The sequence below is a fragment of the Gallus gallus genome, chromosome 1 (assembly GCF_016699485.2).
Source record: "Gallus gallus isolate bGalGal1 chromosome 1, bGalGal1.mat.broiler.GRCg7b, whole genome shotgun sequence".
Lineage (NCBI taxonomy): Eukaryota > Metazoa > Chordata > Aves > Galliformes > Phasianidae > Gallus > Gallus gallus.
Genome location: NC_052532.1, coordinates 104,027,608 through 104,040,318, shown reverse-complemented (window position 1 = coordinate 104,040,318; position 12,711 = coordinate 104,027,608).

Sequence of the window (12,711 nt, the reverse complement as noted above, 5' to 3'; positions counted from 1 at the left end):
ATGAAAGGCACTTCATTCCAAACACTTCAGTGCTCTAATGGTAACCTTGTAATTCCCAGTGTTAAGGTGGTGGTGATAGGCTTTATACTCACTTATTTTTCTGGCAGCTCTGTCAGCTTAAACAGTTCACAGGTTTTTTTTTTTGTTTTTTGTAAGATTTGTAGACAAAGAAGGACTCTCATCAGCCTTTGTTCTGCTTGACTAAATAAGAAGTTTCTTATTCTCTTCATTTCCCTTACCATATCTTCACACTTTGCGTAAGGATTCAAGACTGACTTAACCCTGAATGTTAATTGTACAAAATATTCCACTGAGGGTAATCCCTTAGTGGTGATTGACAAAATACAATGGCTACTTCATCTCTTCTGGGATACCTCAGTATCATATTTGCATTTTCCTTCCAAAGATGTTTTGTTTGTTTGTTTGTTTTTACCATTTTGTGCTCATCTGTTTTTCCTAAGTTTTTCCTCAATAGTTTCCAGATAACTGATTATGAAGTGAGAATTCTATAGGGTTTTATTGTTTTACTAGACCACTTCGAGAGTCTGTTGTTCATGTTCTAGTCATCTTGCTCCCTCTGCGTGATGTCTCTTGACTACATATTGTCATCAGAGTGATGGCAATGACGACAATAAAAACATTAAGTAATTTCAGCCCCAAGAGTGATCTTTAAGGAAGTCAGCATTAGTGACTTACTTTTAACTTGATACTATTCCTCTTCAGTATGATGTATGGCTGTACCATCTATATTCAGTTCCTTGTTCACCTCATGTTTCCTCTGCCAATGCCATCATCCCCAGCTTAGTATATACTTTTCCACATAACACCACATCAAAAGCTTTCTGGGAGTCTAAGTGAATTCATTATATTTCATTTTTCTATTTTAGAAACGGAGACAGACACTGCAGTAATGTAGTAAGATGTACTGCTGTTGCCATCATGGCCAAAATCATCATCTGTCTGTTTTTAATCACTAAGCCAGCTTAGTGGTACAGAGGTCCTGCTTCTTTCCTTCTTGTGTTCTCTCAACACGTGTACAAAACTTTTTGCTTTATATTTTACTATTTTCATTGATAATGGTTCAAACGACTTTAACAATTCTCACTTAAAATTGTATTTTCTTGCTTTTGAGGCATAGGTTTCTTACTGATCAATTTTTTTTTTCTCTTACTTTTTGACACACTGTGTTATATCTAGAAATATCTTGCATGATCTGAAGCATTCTCCTGCATGCATTCATTCCCATGCTTCCCCTTTTAACCACCATCAAATATTTTCAAATCTATAAACTGGAGGATGATCTCCTTGAGAGCAGCTCTGCGGAGAAGGACTTGGGGGTCCTGGTAGAAGAGAAGCTGGACATAAGCCAGCAGTGTGCGCTTGCAGCCCGGAAGGCCAACTGTGTTCTGGGCTGCATAAAAAAAGGGGTGGCCAGCAGGGAGAGGGAGGTGATTGTGCCCCTCTACTCGGCTCTTGTGAGGCCCCATCTGGAGTACTGCATCCAGGCCTGGGGCCCCCAGTACAGGAAGGACATGGAGCTCTTGGAGTGGCTCCAGAGGAGGGCCACTAAGATGATCAGAGGGCTGGAACACCTCTCCTGTGAAGAAACGTTGAGGGAACTGGGCTTGTTGAGTTTGGAGAAGAGGGGAGACCTCATTGCAGTCTTCCAGTACTTGAAGGGAGTGTATAAACAGGAGGGGGAATGGCTGTTTATGAGGGTGGACAGTGATAGGACAAGGGGGAACACTTTTAAACTGGGACAGGGGAGGTTTAGGTTGGATATTAGGAGGAAGTTTTTTACCCAGAGGGTGGTGACGCACTGGAACAGGTTGCCCAAGGAGGCTGTGGATGCCCCATCCCTGAAGGCATTCAAGGCCAGGCTGGATGTGGCTCTGGGCAGCCTGGTCTAGTGGTTGGAGACCCTGCACATAGCAGGGGGATGAAACTGGATGATTGTTGTGGTCCTTTTCAACCCAGGCCATTCTACGATTCTATGATTCTATGATAATTGTGCATAGGTCACTCTGAAACGAATGCCTCTTATTTATTTCCATGGAAACTACAACTGATACGAGCAGCATAATAACACTATTTGATAGAGCAAATTCTTGGCCACAAAATACTGTTTTTTAACATAGTCACCGCCTTTAGTTGTGCATTTTCACCAGCAATGAACAGGAGACTGCATGCTGCGCCTCTAAAAATCTGCACCAACAAATCTTTCCCACTCCACATTCTCCACAGATACTGTCACATGAATCAGTGCTATTTTTTACACATTTTTCTTTCTTTTACACGTCTACAGTGAATACTTTGGATCTTTGTTCACTTCCATACTTCCCTACTGACTGATGAAAATTCTTGCCTTTACATCATGACATTGCTTCAATACACTGTGGCATGGTAATGTTTAATCACAGCTATGGAATTTCTAAACCTGCTAAGAAGAGGTCCAGAGATGACATACTGTAGAGTAGGAGTGATGGATACTTGTTTGTATCCCTTCTTGGAAAGATCCCAGAGTGCATACTAAACTTTACAAACCAATTACAAACTATTATATTGAAGGAATTGCATCACTCATCATTGAAATGCAGCTACCTCAGGGAAAAGGCAAGAAACATTTTAGTAGTGTACAGAAGTATTTCAACACTTCAGGAAAGAAAATGAGTAATACCATATTCAGCTAAGCAGAAAGAGAAGATTTAGTTAAGTAGTCATATATAATTATTTTTACTGGATTTGGGCCAGAAACCAAGGAAAAACCTACTCCTAATGCAAAAAAAGAGACTTGGGATTTTTAAGTCACAAATGATCAAGTCCTTTGACATTACATCTTAAAATACAGCACCTCAAGCAGCAGAGTTGTGGGGAAGCTTTTTTAACTGACTTATCAAGATTGCCTCCTTTAGAGGTTAGGAGTTATGTCTGTTTTCCACAAGAAACTACATCAGTGTACCTGGAGGCAGATTGGCTCCTTCAACTATTTTTTAAGGGCATTTCCTCATTTTCTTGCCATTTCAGGGTGTTAGTTTTGAAAGGAAAATAAGATTAAAGATGTTTTGTATCACTGGTTTCTAACAAACAAACCATCAAGATTCACTTACTTCCTGCCTGCCAAATAGTGAGGTGCTTGATTATGACTGCTAGAGTTGACTTTGCTTTCTTAGTCTCCAAGATCTCTGGAGAACTGAGAGAAAGAGAAAGCATGAAAATAATATGCAGTCACATGTCAATATACTTGTATTCCTTCTTGACTATTAGAAGAATGGAAGTCCTTTTAAGAAAGGTTAACATGAGTTAGCCTCCAGGTTATTCTGTTTGTAGTAGTCATGGTAGTCTAAAAAGCACATTCTGAAGAATAGATTAGGATGCTGTGGAAGGAAAAAGTAAGAATAAAAGGTGATTGAAGCTTATAAAAGTGAACATTGAAAATGCATTGCATGAACTGAAGAAACTGAAACGTTAAACAAGTTCTCAGGAACCCATAAAACTCACAAGTAAGAAATACAATTTTTTTCATGGTATATAATGAAATAATAGAGCTAATTTTCAAAATATGTGCATGAAACCAATCGTCTGAAGAAGCAATTTATTTAAGAGAAAATCAATTTAAGACACTAATCCTTCAAGGGATGCAGCCATCCGCAAATGGTCATTTAGAATAGGATATATTAAACAGCCAGGTTATTAAAACGTTGTACACTTAGTTTTAATTCAGATGCTGTTAATTCTACATGAACAGTGACTGCTGAGAGATGCTTGTAGTAAAAAAATATAATTTTCTGTTGACTCACTGAAGCGTGTTACACCAGATGTATAGGGAGAAATTCACTAATTAAAGTGATTCACTTTTACCTGAGTTACCTTCTTTATTCTTAGCTATCCTAGGAATGTCCAAGAACTGTGAGAAAGTTTGAGTTGGTATTTTTTAATCTTGATATTTCTTTTGATCTAATTACAGGATGAAAGAGAGGTCCCTCGCTCCTTCTCTTGCCCCAAGCAAGCCCAGCTCAGGCATCAGATCAGGCTGCTCAGTGTGTTTGCCAGGCAGTTTTGAAGCTCTATGAAGATGGAGCCTGGACAGCTGCACTGGCAACCTACTCCGCTGCCTGACTGTCCCTCAGGGTGAGAGAGTTTTTCTTTATAACCAGTTTGAAGCACGTATTTCAATCTGTGTCCATTGCATCTCAACCCCCCCAGAATAGAACTGGTCCTCCCAGTTTGCTGTCATCTGAAAACTTGCTTGGGAATTGTTTACTGTACCACATACTTGCAAAAATGGCAGTGAAAACTCCCACCATGTAGAAGGTTCTACGTACCTTCTCCTGGCTGACGCTACTGATAATGATTACACTGATGCTGATCTTAGATTAACAGGCAGTGATTCTTGCACTTCTAAATATTATGTCTCTTTTTATCTTTTTGTTTGGATACATTATGAACATTTTGCCAGCACAGTCTTATCCGTATTATTTCCTGGACAATGCTAATGTGTTCAGATAACCGGTGTGACTGTTATGAAACTAAACATAATCTGCATGTAATTACATTTTGGGTGGCAGTTTTCCCTGTGTGTATTTTAATATGAAAATCTAATAAAGAAATATTAAAAAGGATTTTTGTTTCAAAACAATCTTGACGTGTCTTTCATAATGACTCCATTACTAATACTCATGGTTCAAAAGAGGGGATGTTAGGCAGCTGTCTACCAACGTGGTGGGTGTTGATACAGCAAGCTTGGTACATCTCATAGGGCACATCAGAGGAAAGATTTTCTTGAGCGTTATGGAAATAAAGCATCTTGACAGACTATAGGAAAAAGACACTAATGTGCAAAATATGAGGGCTGCTCTGAAAATAATGCCTCCTATTTTATTAAGTTGGCCCACAAGCATCTGAGGTGAATGCTGGAGGTATGGCAGTAGAAGTTGAACCTTCCTACCAATATTCTGTTGCTGTGCAACAGATGGCAACAGAGGAGCTGTGTACAGAGCTGAATATCAGCTTCAATGCATTGGAAATGATGGTAACATTGGAATACCGCAGAGTTTGTGCCAGGTAGGTCCCACAAATGCTTACACAGGAACACAAAGAACACTGTATACACAGGACCTATTGAACCAATATGAGACTAAAGGTGTCAGTTTCCTGGATTGCATCATTACCAGTGATGAGATATGGTGTGTAAACACTATGAGCCCAATTCAAAACAACTGTAAATGGAGTGGCAACATGTTAATTCCTTATTGAAGAAAAAGCTCAGGACACAGCCCTCAGTGGGTAAAGTGATGTGCACTGTCTTGAGATAGGAAAGATTGACCTTTTTGGATTTGGACAAACCATCAACTATGACTGCTATATCATGATGCTGGCTAAGCTGAAGGCTCAGAATTCCAGTCAGGCCAAAGAAGAAGACAGCCTTTCTCATGCAACATTCTAACACCAGGCCCCATACCAGTCTGAAGTCCATGGAGTACATCACCAATCTTGGCTGAACTGTCTTGCTATACACACTGTATAATCCAGATTTGGTACCTTCTGATTTCCATCTGTTCAGGACAATGAAAGATGGACTGCATGGGCAACATTTTCCTAGCAACGACACCATCAGAGCAGCTATGAAACAATTGGTCACCTGCACTGGTGAAGACTTTTGTGAGTGCAGCATGCAGGCTTTTGTTCATCAGTGGTAAAAATAGATAGCTAATGGTAGTGACTACGTTGAAAAAGAGTATTTTGCATCTGAGAATTTTCTCTATCAAATAGTTTTATTGTGATCTTTGTTGTTGTTTCCATGGAAATAAAGAGATGTTTCTTTTGGAGCGACCTACTTATATATTGACTCTATAGCTATACATATTGTAGTTGATTGATGAGTATACATTGTAAAAATTCTAGTCATAGTTACTCATTTAAGGCTATTTTAGTAGGATCATTTGTGAAGTCACACATTGTTTAGTAAAAAAAAATAATAGCAGAGTTTGGCCCACACTGAAAGAATTCATCGTAGTACGAGACAGTCAATACAATATTGCCACCAAAATATTCTAACTCAGCGCTAAGGACCGTGGATGGGTCTCCACATTTGCAGCAACTTTCTCTAGCAACAAACATCTGCTAGCACTTCATAAATTATGACATGATCCTATATTTCATGGGTTTTTCAGGTTTTTATTTAACTTTACATTTATTTAAATACATTCCCTGGATTGTTAAAGGAAACATAAATGGAGAATATACAAAAAAGCATGTCATAAAATAAAAACTAAACATTTTGTGGAAAGGAGCCTGCAGATTAGCTTCTTTCTGTTTGAGTGGCCTGATCTGCAACCAGAATGAGAGATTTGGGTATTTTTTATTTTTTTATTTTATTTTTTGGCTTGTAAGGCTACATAGTTAACATTTTCATTGGACTACACTCAAACTGAGGCTTCATCCAGCAACAACAATCTCCTTAAGCTGTCCATTTTTTTTTTTTTACATGCACACCTGTTAATATATTTTAAAGGAAATGTTAAAAATATGTTACAAGTAGAGACATAACATATGTCAGTATGAATAAATGAGGTGATTTAGAATTGTATTAAAATCTTCAAGGTGCCTGGTTGGTGAGCCATGCTCTAAAGCACTGCTCATTGACCTCATCTGGAAACAGGATCTGGCCAAGCAAGAAAAATGGTTGCAACTGATCCTTGTCATTCCTGCTATCTTTGTGTAGCACATTACACATAGACTTTTGTCTTTCATTGCTGAGTTAACATTTGTAAGAAATGTTGGAAAGCATTTTGTGGTCTATTCTGAATTGAGTCAAAGCTCCGAAGATCTGCATCTATTGCATTTTTTCTTGTAAACTGGGGGAACAGAACTCAAAAGGTCCATTTTGATTCTTTCAGCAGAAAAGAGGGAAATAAGAGCGAGGACTTAAAACTGTAAAGGTTGAAAAGCTGAAAAGGTGCTCATGGGACAAAAGTTCTAGCATTAGGAAACATTTTAAAACACAGGGAAAGCTTGATTTTGAAACAGGGAAAAAGTTATTTGCTTTAGAAAGACCAAAATATTTTTGTATCTGAGTCTTTCCCTGCTTTCTTCAACTCTCACCTACCCCAGTAGTAAATTGGAATGTGCCAGGATAGCAGATTTTGTGGACTTTCAGTCTCTGAGGGTATCTATGGAGCCTGGAGACAGAGATTGGCAGTATTTGCTTTTTGGAGAGTTATTTCCAGAAAGCCTGGGGAAGTCTGCCCTCTTGAAGCATGCCACTGAGTACATCATCAGAGCTGATGGCTGCATCCTTCCCAACCAGGGAGAATTTAAAGTCTTTGAAGCCCACCAGATGTGTACAGGCATAAAAATTGGATGAGGCTCTACAAAAATGAATCATGGCTGTGTTAATTTAAATGTTAGACTACCATAAATACAAACGTGAATAATAGAAATAAAAATTGCCATTACATTTTTCATTAAAGAGAGTACTACACATCTTGAAGTAAGTGTTCCCTAAATTACTGACACCCTCTATAATAACCTCACTTTAAAATGGTTTTTGGAAACATCACTTTCAAAACTCTAATAAACAGATGTTCAATCAAACAAGTATTTTATGACAGATATTAATAAGATCTAGGAGATAAAATTTGGGATGGAAATCAAAATTTAGGAATAGATACACAAACAGGCTCACTATCTAATAGGTCTACAACCACGGTACAAGGAAAAAATGTCATAAATCCTTTCTGCCTGTCATAGTCCAGTATATATGTTAAATAAAGCAAGACTAATCAAATATTGAAGGATGGGATGGCAGTCTGATTAGCTAATATAATTCTCCTGGATATAATTAATTTTTCTAAAATATGCTAGACGTTGCAGTTAAAACTATTAAATAAAAGTCCATATGGCCATGTTTTTTTCATTTGCAGCTTAAAATAACAATACTGACCTTGGCATGAGGTATATTTTAGAGATTAATGACCAGCTTGGGTTAATGATCCTTGGCTGTGCTGCTGACCTTCATCTCCTCCTAGCCAGTCATTAATCCTCAGGAAATTCACTGCACCTTGATTGTTATTACTAATATGGCCCATGTTTAAACCTCAGGAACTGTGGCAAATGTGTAAACAGTACTTCGCTTACAGAACTCCTTCAACAGAAAGCAAAGTAAAAACAGCTTCCAAACTTTTAAAAAACAGAATAGCAAATCATATTGTTTTGGTCAAAAGTATTAATAACAACCTTACTTTGATTGTGTGCTATTTTCTCTGTATGAATCTTATAGTAATTAAGGAGGAATATTGCAGAATTTGAGAAATGTAGCATTTGGCATTGACTCTCTAGTTCAGGCATTTCTAAAACAGCTATCAACTAAAAGCCAAATACAACGTTTTGCTTTGATGTAACTCTGCAAAGTACCACTCCTTCTTCTTTCACTGGCAGTAGTAGAAATCAGAACAGTACATTTATAAATGTATAAAATGAGTGAGGAGAAACTCAGGTTTTTGCTCCTCTATTATTTTTCTCTGTCCACCTTCCAGATAGTTAACTCCTGTAATGAGCTGCAGGTGGGGATTTTGAGGCAGAGAGATTTGCCTAAGTCCTTACAAATAGTTGCATATGGAGTCATGATTAGAAGATGAGGTTTTTTTTTTCAAGTTACTGCTGATAGTAGTGTACATTTCTGAGGACCATTTTTTTTTCTCTCTGTGCTAAGGATCACTTCCTGATTACAGTGTGAAAACCTGAATTGCCCTTCCTAGAGCTAGGAGCATCATTGGAGTTACAGGCTTAGTAACAAATAGGAGGAAAGATAAGTGATACAATACTCCCTTCTAGAGTTTCTTGAATGGGCAGTTCAGGAAAAAACAAAGAAGCAAACAAAACCAAAAATCTCTATTTTTGCTGAAATTTAAGAAACTAATACTTAAAACTCTTCCCATTAGATTCTGATCTAGCCATCTTTTCTTCCAAAGAATGAGCCAGCTATTCTTATGGTGGGGGTGAGAAGCCTGATGTGAGCACACTGCCTGTAGGTTCCATTGTTTGCTAGACCCACTGGTGAGCTGCTGCGGGCATGAAGAAGTAAGTTGGGTAAGTAGCCTGGTAGCTTTAAGCTGTGTGGTTGGACTAGACGATCTTAGGAGTCTTTTCCAACTGTAACGATTCAATGATTACCAACCTCGTAGCCTTCTATGATGCCATCACCAGCTGAGTAGATGGAGGGATAGCAGTGCCTTGTCTTCAGCAAGGTGTTTGACACTGTTTCCCACAGTATCCTTGTAATGAAGCTGAGAAAGTGTGGGATAGATGAGTGGACAGTGATGTGGATTGAGAACTGTCTGACTGGCAGAGCTCAGAGGGTTGTGATCAGCAGCACAGTCTGGTTGGAGGCTTGTAACTAGTGATGTTCCCCAGGGGTCAGTGCTGGGTCCGGTCTTGTTCAACATCTTCATCAGTGACCTGGATGAAAGGACAGAGTGCATACTCAGCAAGTTGTTTGCTGATGATACAAAGCTGGGAGGAGTGGCTCACACACCAGAAGGCTGTGCTGCCATTCACTGAGGCCTGGACAGGCTGGAGAGCTGGGCAGAGAGGAACCTGATGCGGTTCAACAGGAGGAAGTACAGATTCCTACACATGGGAAGGAATAACTCCATAAGTACAGGTTAGGGGCTTACCTGTCGGGAGGAGCTCCGTGGAGAAGGACCTGGGGGTCCTGGTGAACAACGGGTTGGCCATGACCCAGCAGTGTGTCTTTGTGGCCCAGAAGGCCAGTGGTATCCTGAGGTAGCCAGCAGGTCTAGGGAGGTGATGCTCCTCCTCTATGCTGCCCTGGAGTGGTCACTTCTGGAACACTGTGTCCAATTCTGGGCTCCCCAGTTCAAAAACCACAGGGATCTCCTACAAAGAGTCCAGTGAAAGACTACAAAGACGATTAAGGGCCTGGAGCATTTTCCTTATAAGGAAAGGCTGAGAGACCTGGGACTGTTCAGTCTGGAGAAGAGAAGGCAGAGAGGGCGTCTGGTAATAGGTTATAAACATCTGAAGTGTGGGGGTCAAGTCATAGGGAGGTGGGCTCTTTTTGGTGGCAAGCAGCTGTAGAACCAGGGGCAATGGGCAGAAACTGAGCAAAAGAAGTTCCATACTAACATAAGGAAGAACTTTACTGTCACAATGGTGGAGCACTGGAACAGCCTGCCCAGAGAGTCTGTGGAGTGTCCTTTTCTGCGGATATTTAAGACCTACCTGGATGCTTACCTGTGCAACCCGCTGTATGGAAATGCTTTAGCAGTTGGTTGAACTCAATGATCTCCATAGTTCTCTTCCAGCCCCTACAATTCTGTGATTCCATGATTCTGTGATGTCTTAGTAGGTGGTTTTGTGAAGAAGACGGGATCTTTATTGGTTTGGAGCTGCAAATAATATTATATTCTCTTCCATTCTTTTTTATGTTCTCATTTTGGTTTTCGAACCTTCCAGCAGTGTTTCAGCTAAAGAGATCTAGATGAGAGGCTATGGAATGCAGCCATATTTTAATCGAGTAGGAAGACTTTTATTTTCTCCTTCATAAACAACTGATTTCAGTGTCTTCCCGGCATTTGAGGGTCTGCCAGTCTGAGAGGCAAAAAAAAAAAAGAAAGAAAGAAAGAAAGAAAGAAAGAAAGAAAGAAAGAAAGAAAGAAAGAAAGAAAGAAAGAAAGAAACAAAGAAACAAACAGCCACCCAAAAAACAAAAACCCTCACAAAACAAACAACGGGAATAGAATAAACCAGATAGAAAATGTTTCATTTCTACTGTAATTTCTGGCTCTGTGCAGATGCAGACTGACCAAGCAAAGGAATGATTTTCCCGAGAGAAGCACACACATCAAAATACAGTTACTTTATAAGGAGTGTTGTTATGGCAAAAGCATATTTTAATATGAAGGAGAAGAGGCATATTTATTCACACACTATATATAACTTTGAACTATTTGCATGCAGCTTAAGCTGTATAAACAAAACAAAACAAAACAAAACAAAAAAAACCAAACCAAAACAAAAGAACCCAAAAACAACACAATGAAAACTTTGAAAACTCTTAAAAAGTCAACATTTTATTGAGTTTCCCTTCTATGGTTTTTTTAATACACAATTGAAAACCATTTAACTTTTTTTCCGGATCTAGGAAGGTTTTACTGAGGTAAAGGACTTCAGAAGTGAGTCAAAAGCCAGGTTTTAGTGCAAATGTAACTCCTTGCAGTGGAGGGGAAGAAAAAGGGGAACTGACAGGGTTTATTTCTGCAAACTCTGTGACCAGATGGTGTAAGGATAAAAATTTTCAGTCAGTAGTAAGATGCTTAGAAAAAGAGGTGGATTCTGCTAAGGATTTGTTTTCTGAGGCCAGTGGTGGATGCTGGTGAGTGAACAAGGTGGCAGGTGGTTGCCATAAACAAGTAACAGAAGGGTGAAGATTTCCAGGAGTCAGCCACTCTGGCTGCAAAAAAGGAGTGAATGGGTGAATAAAAGAAGGCAGGAATAGGCACACTCCTGCTCAAATAGATCACAACACCATAGTAATCTATCAAGCATCTTGATACACATATTGGATTATGAACTAAGATGCAGAGGTTTTTTTTTTGTTGTTTGTTTGTTTGTTTTTTTCAGGGAGACTGAACTTACTAAGAAAATGTGCATGTAGCAGTACTAAATGCATAAAACGTATGTACATTTAGTACTGACAGAAGTAGCTTGGTGTCAAATGAGATTTTCCAAGGCTCTTGCAAAATCCTGATTATCATAGAATCACAGAATGGTTTGGGTTGGAAGTGACCTTTAAGATCATCTAGTTCCAACCCCCTGCTATAGGCAGGGACACCTCCCTCTAGACCAGGCTGCTCGAAGCCCCACTTAAAGAATTGTTTTGCACAATTATGTATTTTTAGCAACAATTCGTTGATTTTCATTAAAAAATACATCTGAAGAAGATGCAGAAGATAGTATGACCATCTTTTTAATAGATTAACAAAACACAGTTTCCCATGAGAAATACACTAAATATTCATGCAATTAGACAGTGAAAATACAATGCATAGGGTGAGGGCATCGATTTAGTATTGCCTAGATGAACTTAAGTTTTATATTCCTAAACCTTTGAATGTCTTGCTGTATAGCCTTAATTTTGTTTTACTGTAATTAAATTGAACAATGCAAATTACATGGAGAGAAGAAATTTAAAGGAAGAAGAAAATGTGTGTATATAAATAAATGTGTATGTATCTATATATATCTACATATATCTATACATATCTATATATACAGATATATATATAAGTTGCCCCAAACCTGCCATAACAGTAATGGATATTCTTGCACCAACATTAGTTTATCTAAAGATCTTTATGTTGATATTTTTCTTCATTTTGAGAGTGGTGACATTTTACTGCTTCTGAGAGCCTGCACCAAATAATGTAGATAATTTCATATTATCCTCATTATCATCTTGTTGAATGTGTTTTGCTGTGAGGAATTCACATAAAGACAAAGCAAAACAAACAAACAAACAAACAAACAAAAAAACAACAAACCCCCAAAACCAAAATGTCAGGAAACAAGATTCAAAGGAATGACATCTGTATGTCAAGGCTGCTTCTACACTAGCCATTTATTTTGGAACTGTAATATGTAATTATCTGATTGCCTCCAGTTTACCACACATTGATCCAGTTTATGGAG